General features: G+C 36.0%; 1 non-coding gene across 1 annotated transcript; it reads left to right on the top strand.

The window, feature by feature from the left end:
- Positions 1-10,359: 10,359 nt before the first annotated feature.
- Positions 10,360-10,442, top strand: TRNAL-CAG (transfer RNA leucine (anticodon CAG)). The gene has a single exon. It is a non-coding gene; the product is annotated as a tRNA-Leu (tRNA).
- The last annotated feature ends 3,999 nt before the right edge of the window (positions 10,443-14,441 follow it).

The raw sequence follows: 14,441 nt of genomic DNA, 5'->3' as shown, positions 1-14,441 counted from the left end.
TGCAAAACCCAAATAGGGCTCTTCCTTTCAAAGACCTGCTGTGTGGCCAAACAGTAGTTTCTGAAGAAATGTGGTGCATCACCGCATTTGTGAGAAATCTAACATTTCTAATATCCAAACAAAATAAATGGAGGTTTAAAAATTAATGCAGACGAAAAGTACGCATATAAAAAATGTTATTTATTGACTTTTTTGGGGTGTGTGACAAGTTTTTAATCACAAGGAATGGTAACATTTCTGCTGACTAGCATGGAAGGAGTTAAGTTCCAATTGCATATCGAAGCGGTCTAAGGCGAGCGGTCTAAGGCGCTGCGTTCAGGTCGCAGTCTCCCCTGGAGGCTTGGGTTCCAATCCCACTTCTGACATCAACATTTAATTTCAAGAAACTTTATCTTCATTTATTGATTAGATGAGGTCAAACAAAACTTAGTAATGTGGTTTTGAAAAATTTCCTGAGAGTCTTTGGAGTGAATCTGAATTTGTCCTCTCAAAAAAGAACTCTAGGAACATCAAACAGATTTTTTGTGCATATGTCTGTTGTTCTTTTGGCACTAGAAAAATCCTTTGGACAGTCAATGAGGAGGGACTATTTCACCTCTTTGTGTTCTCTGTCCCTATTAGGGTAGGGAATCAACCTTCTACAGTGCTGTCATGAAATATATCTAGAAACGGATTTGCTGGTAAGTCTACTTTCATAGTTTTCACCTCATACATCAATAGACCATAACGATACTTAATAAACAAAAACTTAACAAGTAGGTAATCATAGTTTAAAAAATGTGAAATGCCCATGTCATTCTGACATGTTTCAGCACATTTTGGGACAAATGGTCTCACTTTTAACAATCAATAAAATATTTTCTCTAAATTTTTGTCTCTTTTTTGCTCCAATTGTTTGCATCTCATAAAAAATAAAACTTGATGTAACATTATGCATGCAAATTGTGTTTTATGTGCGACCATGACCTATTCTAGAAGCACAGGGTCAGAATTATACTGGTGCATGGAGACAAACTGAAAATGTAAAAATTCAATGGCAAAATTGCTGTCTTTTTCTACTCATTCACAAATAGTTAATGAATGTTATTAAATATGTACAGCAAAATGGAAGGCGTTTCAAATAGAAATCATGCTTCAAAAAACAGTCAAATGAAAAATTATAATATATCCCTCCAGGTGTGACACTTGACATTTGCAGAGTGTCAAACCCCCCAGAAAATGTATAGAAATGGCCGAAATACCTCAGTTGGGAGAGCGTTAGACTGAAGATCTAAAGGTCCCTGGTCCAATCCCGGGTTTCGGCAAAATGCTTTTTCTTCACCGTTTACATTTTAAGGAGATATTAAACAAAGCACATGGACTGATAATGATCAAAAGGCCTAAAAATCTTAACTATCTACAGAAAACAAAATGTTAAAAATTTGAGAAACGGTAACTTTTTCCTTTTGAACACATGAATGTTTTTTAGTAATTTTTCCTCTATTTTGTTTTATTTCAGATTGACTTAGCTGTAAGAGGATTAAAAGGTAACCTGATAGCTGAAACAGACAGCACTTATCAGACACTAGCTGAATGATTATAGTCAGCTTGTTTGACTTTGAAACACTGAGGCATTACTGAGACAAATGTCCTTAAAAAATATGCTGTGGACAAAGTCAAAAAGGCAAAAAACACAAGCTGAACACAGGTCCGTCATCTTTAATTTGAAATATAGGAGGTTTCTACTTTAATGGTGAGACAAAGCATCTACATATTTGACATTGCTCCAGTGAGTAGAGCCCACTTAAAAATGTATGGGTTGCTTGTCTCTGCAAGCAAAAGCTGGCCACTAAACTGGCATACTTGCAATGCTGGATGGTTCAGAGTGAAAGCACCTATAGGCTGACAATAGTAATTGCAGGTGTTGATTAACTCATTGTGCAAAATAATTTCTAAAATGTGATCACTTTGGGAGGTTTTCTGCTGTTTTGGTACTCTGCAAATTTCATCTGCAAGGTATTCCTGCAAAATCTGCATTGCAAAACCCAAATAGGGCTCTTCCTTTCAAAGACCTGCTGTGTGGCCAAACAGTAGTTTCTGAAGAAATGTGGTGCATCACCGCATTTGTGAGAAATCTAACATTTCTAATATCCAAACAAAATAAATGGAGGTTTAAAAATTAATGCAGACGAAAAGTACGCATATAAAAAATGTTATTTATTGACTTTTTTGGGGTGTGTGACAAGTTTTTAATCACAAGGAATGGTAACATTTCTGCTGACTAGCATGGAAGGAGTTAAGTTCCAATTGCATATCGAAGCGGTCTAAGGCGAGCGGTCTAAGGCGCTGCGTTCAGGTCGCAGTCTCCCCTGGAGGCTTGGGTTCCAATCCCACTTCTGACATCAACATTTAATTTCAAGAAACTTTATCTTCATTTATTGATTAGATGAGGTCAAACAAAACTTAGTAATGTGGTTTTGAAAAATTTCCTGAGAGTCTTTGGAGTGAATCTGAATTTGTCCTCTCAAAAAAGAACTCTAGGAACATCAAACAGATTTTTTGTGCATATGTCTGTTGTTCTTTTGGCACTAGAAAAATCCTTTGGACAGTCAATGAGGAGGGACTATTTCACCTCTTTGTGTTCTCTGTCCCTATTAGGGTAGGGAATCAACCTTCTACAGTGCTGTCATGAAATATATCTAGAAACGGATTTGCTGGTAAGTCTACTTTCATAGTTTTCACCTCATACATCAATAGACCATAACGATACTTAATAAACAAAAACTTAACAAGTAGGTAATCATAGTTTAAAAAATGTGAAATGCCCATGTCATTCTGACATGTTTCAGCACATTTTGGGACAAATGGTCTCACTTTTAACAATCAATAAAATATTTTCTCTAAATTTTTGTCTCTTTTTTGCTCCAATTGTTTGCATCTCATAAAAAATAAAACTTGATGTAACATTATGCATGCAAATTGTGTTTTATGTGCGACCATGACCTATTCTAGAAGCACAGGGTCAGAATTATACTGGTGCATGGAGACAAACTGAAAATGTAAAAATTCAATGGCAAAATTGCTGTCTTTTTCTACTCATTCACAAATAGTTAATGAATGTTATTAAATATGTACAGCAAAATGGAAGGCGTTTCAAATAGAAATCATGCTTCAAAAAACAGTCAAATGAAAAATTATAATATATCCCTCCAGGTGTGACACTTGACATTTGCAGAGTGTCAAACCCCCCAGAAAATGTATAGATATGGCCGAAATAGCTCAGTTGGGAGAGCGTAAGACTGAAGATATAAAGGTCCCTGGTCCAATCCCAGGTTTCGGCAAAATGCTTTTTCTTCACCGTTTACATTTTAAGGAGATATTAAACAAAGCACATGGACTGATCATGATCAAAAGGCCTAAAAATCTTAACTATCTACAGAAAACAAAATGTTAAAAATTTGAGAAACGGTAACTTTTTCCTTTTGAACACATGAATGTTTTTTAGTAATTTTTCCTCTATTTTGTTTTATTTCAGATTGACTTAGCTGTAAGAGGATTAAAAGGTAACCTGATAGCTGAAACAGACAGCACTTATCAGACACTAGCTGAATGATTATAGTCAGCTTGTTTGACTTTGAAACACTGAGGCATTACTGAGACAAATGTCCTTAAAAAATATGCTGTGGACAAAGTCAAAAAGGCAAAAAAACACAAGCTCCACACAGGTCCGTCATCTTTAATTTGAAATATAGGAGGTTTCTACTTTAATGGTGAGACAAAGCATCTACATATTTGACATTGCTCCAGTGAGTAGAGCCCACTTAAAAATGTATGGGTTGCTTGTCTCTGCAAGCAAAAGCTGGGCACTAAACTGGCATACTTGCAATGCTGGATGGTTCAGAGTGAAAACACCTATAGGCTGACAATAGTAATTGCAGGTGTTGATTAACTCATTGTGCAAAATAATTTCTAAAATGTGGTCACTTTGGGAGGTTTTCTGCTGTTTTGGTACTCTGCAAATTTCATCTGCAAGGTATTCCTGCAAAATCTGCATTGCAAAACCCAAATAGGGCTCTTCCTTTCAAAGCCCTGCTGTGTGGCCAAACAGTAGTTTCTGAAGAAATGTGGTGCATCACCGCATTTGTGAGAAATCTAACATTTCTAATATCCAAACAAAATAAATGGAGGTTTAAAAATTAATGCAGACGAAAAGTACGCATATAAAAAATGTTATTTATTGACTTTTTTGGGGTGGTGTGACAAGTTTGTAATCACAAGGAATGGTAACATTTCTGCTGACTAGCATGGAAGGAGTTAAGTTCCAATTGCATATCGAAGTCAGGATGGCCGAGCGGTCAAAGGCACAGCGTTCAGGTCGCAGTCTCCCCTGGAGGCGTGGGTTCAGATCCCACTTCTGACATCAACATTTAATTTCAAGAAACTTTATCTTCATTTATTGATTAGATGAGGTCAAACAAAACTTAGTAATGTGGTTTTGAAAAATTTCCTGAGAGTCTTTGGAGTGAATCTGAATTTGTCCTCTCAAAAAAGAACTCTAGGAACATCAAACAGATTTTTTGTGCATATGTCTGTTGTTCTTTTGGCACTAGAAAAATCCTTTGGACAGTCAATGAGGAGGGACTATTTCACCTCTTTGTGTTCTCTGTCCCTATTAGGGTAGGGAATCAACCTTCTACAGTGCTGTCATGAAATATATCTAGAAACGGATTTGCTGGTAAGTCTACTTTCATAGTTTTCACCTCATACATCAATAGACCATAACGATACTTAATAAACAAAAACTTAACAAGTAGGTAATCATAGTTTAAAAAATGTGAAATGCCCATGTCATTCTGACATGTTTCAGCACATTTTGGGACAAATGGTCTCACTTTTAACAATCAATAAAATATTTTCTCTAAATTTTTGTCTCTTTTTTGCTCCAATTGTTTGCATCTCATAAAAAATAAAACTTGATGTAACATTATGCATGCAAATTGTGTTTTATGTGCGACCATGACCTATTCTAGAAGCACAGGGTCAGAATTATACTGGTGCATGGAGACAAACTGAAAATGTAAAAATTCAATGGCAAAATTGCTGTCTTTTTCTACTCATTCACAAATAGTTAATGAATGTTATTAAATATGTACAGCAAAATGGAAGGCATTTCAAATAGAAATCATGCTTCAAAAAACAGTCAAATGAAAAATTATAATATATCCCTCCAGGTGTGACACTTGACATTTGCAGAGTGTCAAACCCCCCAGAAAATGTATAGATATGGCCGAAATAGCTCAGTTGGGAGAGCGTTAGACTGAAGATCTAAAGGTCCCGGGTTTCGGCAAAATGCTTTTTCTTCACCATTTACATTTTAAGGAGATATTAAACAAAGCACATGGACTGATCATGATCAAAAGGCCTAAAAATCTTAACTATCTACAGAAAACAAAATGTTAAAAATTTGAGAAACGGTAACTTTTTCCTTTTGAACACATGAATGTTTTTTAGTAATTTTTCCTCTATTTTGTTTTATTTCAGATTGACTTAGCTGTAAGAGGATTAAAAGGTAACCTGATAGCTGAAACAGACAGCACTTATCAGACACTAGCTGAATGATTATAGTCAGCTTGTTTGACTTTGAAACACTGAGGCATTACTGAGACAAATGTTCTTAAAAAATATGCTGTGGACAAAGTCAAAAAGGCAAAAAACACAAGCTCCACACAGGTCCGTCATCTTTAATTTGAAATATAGGAGGTTTCTACTTTAATGGTGAGACAAAGCATCTACATATTTGACATTGCTCCAGTGAGTAGAGCCCACTTAAAAATGTATGGGTTGCTTGCCTCTGCAAGCAAAAGCTGGGCACTAAACTGGCATACTTGCAATGCTGGATGGTTCAGAGTGAAAACACCTATAGGCTGACAATAGTAATTGCAGGTGTTGATTAACTCATTGTGCAAAATAATTTCTAAAATGTGGTCACTTTGGGAGGTTTTCTGCTGTTTTGGTACTCTGCAAATTTCATCTGCAAGGTATTCCTGCAAAATCTGCATTGCAAAACCCAAATAGGGCTCTTCCTTTCAAAGTCCTGCTGTGTGGCCAAACAGTAGTTTCTGAAGAAATGTGGTGCATCACCGTATTTGTGAGAAATCTAACATTTCTAATATCCAAACAAAATAAATGGAGGTTTAAAAATTAATGCAGACGAAAAGTACGCATATAAAAAATGTTATTTATTGACTTTTTTGGGGTGGTGTGACAAGTTTGTAATCACAAGGAATGGTAACATTTCTGCTGACTAGCATGGAAGGAGTTAAGTTCCAATTGCATATCGAAGTCAGGATGGCCGAGTGGTCTAAGGCGCAGCGTTCAGGTCGCAGTCTCCCCTGGAGGCGTGGGTTCAAATCCAACTGCTGACATCAACATTTAATTTCAAGAAACTTTATCTTCATTTATTGATTAGATGAGGTCAAACAAAACTTAGTAATGTGGTTTTGAAAAATTTCCTGAGAGTCTTTGGAGTGAATCTGAATTTGTCCTCTCAAAGAAGAACTCTAGGAACATCAAACAGATTTTTTGTGCATATGTCTGTTGTTCTTTTGGCACTAGAAAAATCCTTTGGACAGTCAATGAGGAGGGACTATTTCACCTCTTTGTGTTCTCTGTCCCTATTAGGGTAGGGAATCAACCTTCTACAGTGCTGTCATGAAATATATCTAGAAACGGATTTGCTGGTAAGTCTACTTTCATAGTTTTCACCTCATACATCAATAGACCATAACGATACTTAATTAACAAAAACTTAACAAGTAGGTAATCATAGTTTAAAAAATGTGAAATGCCCATGTCATTCTGACATGTTTCAGCACATTTTGGGACAAATGGTCTCACTTTTAACAATCAATAAAATATTTTCTCTAAATTTTTGTCTCTTTTTTGCTCCAATTGTTTGCATCTCATAAAAAATAAAACTTGATGTAACATTATGCATGCAAATTGTGTTTTATGTGTGACCATGACCTATTCTAGAAGCACAGGGTCAGAATTATACTGGTGCATGGAGACAAACTGAAAATGTAAAAATTCAATGGCAAAATTGCTGTCTTTTTCTACTCATTCACAAATAGTTAATGAATGTTATTAAATATGTACAGCAAAATGGAAGGCGTTTCAAATAGAAATCATGCTTCAAAAAACAGTCAAATGAAAAATTATAATATATCCCTCCAGGTGTGACACTTGACATTTGCAGAGTGTCAAACCCCCCAGAAAATGTATAGATATGGCTGAAATAGCTCAGTTGAGAGAGCGTTAGACTGAAGATCTAAAGGTCCCTGGTCCAATCCCGGGTTTCGGCAAAATGCTTTTTCTTCACCGTTTACATTTTAAGGAGATATTAAACAAAGCACATGGACTGATCATGATCAAAAGGCCTAAAAATCTTAACTATCTACAGAAAACAAAATGTTAAAAATTTGAGAAACGGTAACTTTTTCCTTTTGAACACATGAATGTTTTTTAGTAATTTTTCCTCTATTTTGTTTTATTTCAGATTGACTTAGCTGTAAGAGGATTAAAAGGTAACCTGATAGCTGAAACAGACAGCACTTATCAGACACTAGCTGAATGATTATAGTCAGCTTGTTTGACTTTGAAACACTGAGGCATTACTGAGACAAATGTCCTTAAAAAATATGCTGTGGACAAAGTCAAAAAGGCAAAAAAACACAAGCTCCACACAGGTCCGTCATCTTTAATTTGAAATATAGGAGGTTTCTACTTTAATGGTGAGACAAAGCATCTACATATTTGACATTGCTCCAGTGAGTAGAGCCCACTTAAAAATGTATGGGTTGCTTGTCTCTGCAAGCAAAAGCTGGGCACTAAACTGGCATACTTGCAATGCTGGATGGTTCAGAGTGAAAACACCTATAGGCTGACAATAGTAATTGCAGGTGTTGATTAACTCATTGTGCAAAATAATTTCTAAAATGTGGTCACTTTGGGAGGTTTTCTGCTGTTTTGGTACTCTGCAAATTTCATCTGCAAGGTATTCCTGCAAAATCTGCATTGCAAAACCCAAATAGGGCTCTTCCTTTCAAAGCCCTGCTGTGTGGCCAAACAGTAGTTTCTGAAGAAATGTGGTGCATCACCGCATTTGTGAGAAATCTAACATTTCTAATATCCAAACAAAATAAATGGAGGTTTAAAAATTAATGCAGACGAAAAGTACGCATATAAAAAATGTTATTTATTGACTTTTTTGGGGTGGTGTGACAAGTTTGTAATCACAAGGAATGGTAACATTTCTGCTGACTAGCATGGAAGGAGTTAAGTTCCAATTGCATATCGAAGTCAGGATGGCCGAGCGGTCAAAGGCCGAGCGGTCAAAGGCACAGCGTTCAGGTCGCAGTCTCCCCTGGAGGCGTGGGTTCAGATCCCACTTCTGACATCAACATTTAATTTCAAGAAACTTTATCTTCATTTATTGATTAGATGAGGTCAAACAAAACTTAGTAATGTGGTTTTGCAAAATTTCCTGAGAGTCTTTGGAGTGAATCTGAATTTGTCCTCTCAAAAAAGAACTCTAGGAACATCAAACAGATTTTTTGTGCATATGTCTGTTGTTCTTTTGGCACTAGAAAAATCCTTTGGACAGTCAATGAGGAGGGACTATTTCACCTCTTTGTGTTCTCTGTCCCTATTAGGGTAGGGAATCAACCTTCTACAGTGCTGTCATGAAATATATCTAGAAACGGATTTGCTGGTAAGTCTACTTTCATAGTTTTCACCTCATACATCAATAGACCATAACGATACTTAATAAACAAAAACTTAACAAGTAGGTAATCATAGTTTAAAAAATGTGAAATGCCCATGTCATTCTGACATGTTTCAGCACATTTTGGGACAAATGGTCTCACTTTTAACAATCAATAAAATATTTTCTCTAAATTTTTGTCTCTTTTTTGCTCCAATTGTTTGCATCTCATAAAAAATAAAACTTGATGTAACATTATGCATGCAAATTGTGTTTTATGTGCGACCATGACCTATTCTAGAAGCACAGGGTCAGAATTATACTGGTGCATGGAGACAAACTGAAAATGTAAAAATTCAATGGCAAAATTGCTGTCTTTTTCTACTCATTCACAAATAGTTAATGAATGTTATTAAATATGTACAGCAAAATGGAAGGCATTTCAAATAGAAATCATGCTTCAAAAAACAGTCAAATGAAAAATTATAATATATCCCTCCAGGTGTGACACTTGACATTTGCAGAGTGTCAAACCCCCCAGAAAATGTATAGTTATGGACGAAATAGCTCAGTTGGGAGAGCGTTAGACTGAAGATCTAAAGGTCCCGGGTTTCGGCAAAATGCTTTTTCTTCACCATTTACATTTTAAGGAGATATTAAACAAAGCACATGGACTGATCATGATCAAAAGGCCTAAAAATCTTAACTATCTACAGAAAACAAAATGTTAAAAATTTGAGAAACGGTAACTTTTTCCTTTTGAACACATGAATGTTTTTTAGTAATTTTTCCTCTATTTTGTTTTATTTCAGATTGACTTAGCTGTAAGAGGATTAAAAGGTAACCTGATAGCTGAAACAGACAGCACTTATCAGACACTAGCTGAATGATTATAGTCAGCTTGTTTGACTTTGAAACACTGAGGCATTACTGAGACAAATGTCCTTAAAAAATATGCTGTGGACAAAGTCAAAAAGGCAAAAAACACAAGCTCCACACAGGTCCGTCATCTTTAATTTGAAATATAGGAGGTTTCTACTTTAATGGTGAGACAAAGCATCTACATATTTGACATTGCTCCAGTGAGTAGAGCCCACTTAAAAATGTATGGGTTGCTTGCCTCTGCAAGCAAAAGCTGGGCACTAAACTGGCATACTTGCAATGCTGGATGGTTCAGAGTGAAAACACCTATAGGCTGACAATAGTAATTGCAGGTGTTGATTAACTCATTGTGCAAAATAATTTCTAAAATGTGGTCACTTTGGGAGGTTTTCTGCTGTTTTGGTACTCTGCAAATTTCATCTGCAAGGTATTCCTGCAAAATCTGCATTGCAAAACCCAAATAGGGCTCTTCCTTTCAAAGTCCTGCTGTGTGGCCAAACAGTAGTTTCTGAAGAAATGTGGTGCATCACCGTATTTGTGAGAAATCTAACATTTCTAATATCCAAACAAAATAAATGGAGGTTTAAAAATTAATGCAGACGAAAAGTACGCATATAAAAAATGTTATTTATTGACTTTTTTGGGGTGGTGTGACAAGTTTGTAATCACAAGGAATGGTAACATTTCTGCTGACTAGCATGGAAGGAGTTAAGTTCCAATTGCATTTCGAAGTCAGGATGGCCGAGTGGTCTAAGGCGCAGCGTTCAGGTCGCAGTCTCCCTTGGAGGCGTGGGTTCAAATCCCACTTCTGACATCAACATTTAATTTCAAGAAACTTTATCTTCATTTATTGATTAGATGAGGTCAAACAAAACTTAGTAATGTGGTTTTGAAAAATTTCCTGAGAGTCTTTGGAGTGAATCTGAATTTATCCTCTCAAAGAAGAACTCTAGGAACATCAAACAGATTTTTTGTGCATATGTCTGTTGTTCTTTTGGCACTAGAAAAATCCTTTGGACAGTCAATGAGGAGGGACTATTTCACCTCTTTGTGTTCTCTGTCCCTATTAGGGTAGGGAATCAACCTTCTACAGTGCTGTCATGAAATATATCTAGAAACGGATTTGCTGGTAAGTCTACTTTCATAGTTTTCACCTCATACATCAATAGACCATAACGATACTTAATTAACAAAAACTTAACAAGTAGGTAATCATAGTTTAAAAAATGTGAAATGCCCATGTCATTCTGACATGTTTCAGCACATTTTGGGACAAATGGTCTCACTTTTAACAATCAATAAAATATTTTCTCTAAATTTTTGTCTCTTTTTTGCTCCAATTGTTTGCATCTCATAAAAAATAAAACTTGATGTAACATTATGCATGCAAATTGTGTTTTATGTGTGACCATGACCTATTCTAGAAGCACAGGGTCAGAATTATACTGGTGCATGGAGACAAACTGAAAATGTAAAAATTCAATGGCAAAATTGCTGTCTTTTTCTACTCATTCACAAATAGTTAATGAATGTTATTAAATATGTACAGCAAAATGGAAGGCGTTTCAAATAGAAATCATGCTTCAAAAAACAGTCAAATGAAAAATTATAATATATCCCTCCAGGTGTGACACTTGACATTTGCAGAGTGTCAAACCCCCCAGAAAATGTATAGATATGGCTGAAATAGCTCAGTTGGGAGAGCGTTAGACTGAAGATCTAAAGGTCCCTGGTCCAATCCCGGGTTTCGGCAAAATGCTTTTTCTTCACCGTTTACATTTTAAGGAGATATTAAACAAAGCACATGGACTGATCATGATCAAAAGGCCTAAAAATCTTAACTATCTACAGAAAACAAAATGTTAAAAATTTGAGAAACGGTAACTTTTTCCTTTTGAACACATGAATGTTTTTTAGTAATTTTTCCTCTATTTTGTTTTATTTCAGATTGACTTAGCTGTAAGAGGATTAAAAGGTAACCTGATAGCTGAAACAGACAGCACTTATCAGACACTAGCTGAATGATTATAGTCAGCTTGTTTGACTTTGAAACACTGAGGCATTACTGAGACAAATGTCCTTAAAAAATATGCTGTGGACAACGTCAAAAAGGCAAAAAACACAAGCTCCACACAGGTCCGTCATCTTTAATTTGAAATATAGGAGGTTTCTACTTTAATGGTGAGACAAAGCATCTACATATTTGACATTGCTCCAGTGAGTAGAGCCCACTTAAAAATGTATGGGTTGCTTGTCTCTGCAAGCAAAAGCTGGGCACTAAACTGGCATACTTGCAATGCTGGATGGTTCAGAGTGAAAACACCTATAGGCTGACAATAGTAATTGCAGGTGTTGATTAACTCATTGTGCAAAATAATTTCTAAAATGTGGTCACTTTGGGAGGTTTTCTGCTGTTTTGGTACTCTGCAAATTTCATCTGCAAGGTATTCCTGCAAAATCTGCATTGCAAAACCCAAATAGGGCTCTTCCTTTCAAAGCCCTGCTGTGTGGCCAAACAGTAGTTTCTGAAGAAATGTGGTGCATCACCGTATTTGTGAGAAATCTAACATTTCTAATATCCAAACAAAATAAATGGAGGTTTAAAAATTAATGCAGACGAAAAGTACGCATATAAAAAATGTTATTTATTGACTTTTTTGGGGTGGTGTGACAAGTTTTTAATCACAAGGAATGGTAACATTTCTGCTGACTAGCATGGAAGGAGTAAAGTTCCAATTGCATATCGAAGTCAGGATGGCCGAGCGGTCTAAGGCGCAGCGTTCAGGTCGCAGTCTCCCCTGGAGGCGTGGGTTCAAATCCCACTTCTGACATCAACATTTAATTTCAAGAAACTTTATCTTCATTTATTGATTAGATGAGGTCAAACAAAACTTAGTAATGTGGTTTTGAAAAATTTCCTGAGAGTCTTTGGAGTGAATCTGAATTTATCCTCTCAAAGAAGAACTCAAGGAACATCAAACAGATTTTTTGTGCATATGTCTGTTGTTCTTTTGGCACTAGAAAAATCCTTTGGACAGTCAATGAGGAGGGACTATTTCACCTCTTTGTGTTCTCTGTCCCTATTAGGGTAGGGAATCAACCTTCTACAGTGCTGTCATGAAATATATCTAGAAACGGATTTGCTGGTAAGTCTACTTTCATAGTTTTCACCTCATACATCAATAGACCATAACGATACTTAATTAACAAAAACTTAACAAGTAGGTAATCATAGTTTAAAAAATGTGAAATGCCCATGTCATTCTGACATGTTTCAGCACATTTTGGGACAAATGGTCTCACTTTTAACAATCAATAAAATATTTTCTCTAAATTTTTGTCTCTTTTTTGCTCCAATTGTTTGCATCTCATAAAAAATAAAACTTGATGTAACATTATGCATGCAAATTGTGTTTTATGTGTGACCATGACCTATTCTAGAAGCACAGGGTCAGAATTATACTGGTGCATGGAGACAAACTGAAAATGTAAAAATTCAATGGCAAAATTGCTGTCTTTTTCTACTCATTCACAAATAGTTAATGAATGTTATTAAATATGTACAGCAAAATGGAAGGCGTTTCAAATAGAAATCATGCTTCAAAAAACAGTCAAATGAAAAATTATAATATATCCCTCCAGGTGTGACACTTGACATTTGCAGAGTGTCAAACCCCCCAGAAAATGTATAGATATGGCTGAAATAGCTCAGTTGGGAGAGCGTTAGACTGAAGATCTAAAGGTCCCTGGTCCAATCCTGGGTTTCGGCAAAATGCTTTTTCTTCACCGTTTACATTTTAAGGAGATATTAAACAAAGCACATGGACTGATCATGATCAAAAGGCCTAAAAATCTTAACTATCTACAGAAAACAAAATGTTAAAAATTTGAGAAACGGTAACTTTTTCCTTTTGAACACATGAATGTTTTTTAGTAATTTTTCCTCTATTTTGTTTTATTTCAGATTGACTTAGCTGTAAGAGGATTAAAAGGTAACCTGATAGCTGAAACAGACAGCACTTATCAGACACTAGCTGAATGATTATAGTCAGCTTGTTTGACTTTGAAACACTGAGGCATTACTGAGACAAATGTCCTTAAAAAATATGCTGTGGACAACGTCAAAAAGGCAAAAAACACAAGCTCCACACAGGTCCGTCATCTTTAATTTGAAATATAGGAGGTTTCTACTTTAATGGTGAGACAAAGCATCTACATATTTGACATTGCTCCAGTGAGTAGAGCCCACTTAAAAATGTATGGGTTGCTTGTCTCTGCAAGCAAAAGCTGGGCACTAAACTGGCATACTTGCAATGCTGGATGGTTCAGAGTGAAAACACCTATAGGCTGACAATAGTAATTGCAGGTGTTGATTAACTCATTGTGCAAAATAATTTCTAAAATGTGGTCACTTTGGGAGGTTTTCTGCTGTTTTGGTACTCTGCAAATTTCATCTGCAAGGTATTCCTGCAAAATCTGCATTGCAAAACCCAAATAGGGCTCTTCCTTTCAAAGCCCTGCTGTGTGGCCAAACAGTAGTTTCTGAAGAAATGTGGTGCATCACCGTATTTGTGAGAAATCTAACATTTCTAATATCCAAACAAAATAAATGGAGGTTTAAAAATTAATGCAGACGAAAAGTACGCATATAAAAAATGTTATTTATTGACTTTTTTGGGGTGGTGTGACAAGTTTTTAATCACAAGGAATGGTAACATTTCTGCTGACTAGCATGGAAGGAGTTAAGTTCCAATTGCATATCGAAGTCAGGATGGCCGAGCGGTCTAAGGCGCAGCGTTCAGGTCGCAGTCTC

The sequence above is a fragment of the Dendrobates tinctorius genome, unplaced genomic scaffold, assembly GCF_039654945.1.
Source record: "Dendrobates tinctorius isolate UK_male_01 unplaced genomic scaffold, ASM3965494v1 ptg000184l, whole genome shotgun sequence".
Lineage (NCBI taxonomy): Eukaryota > Metazoa > Chordata > Amphibia > Anura > Dendrobatidae > Dendrobates > Dendrobates tinctorius.
Note: the sequence above shows the minus strand (reverse complement) of the source record. Positions and strands in the feature narration are given on the sequence as shown.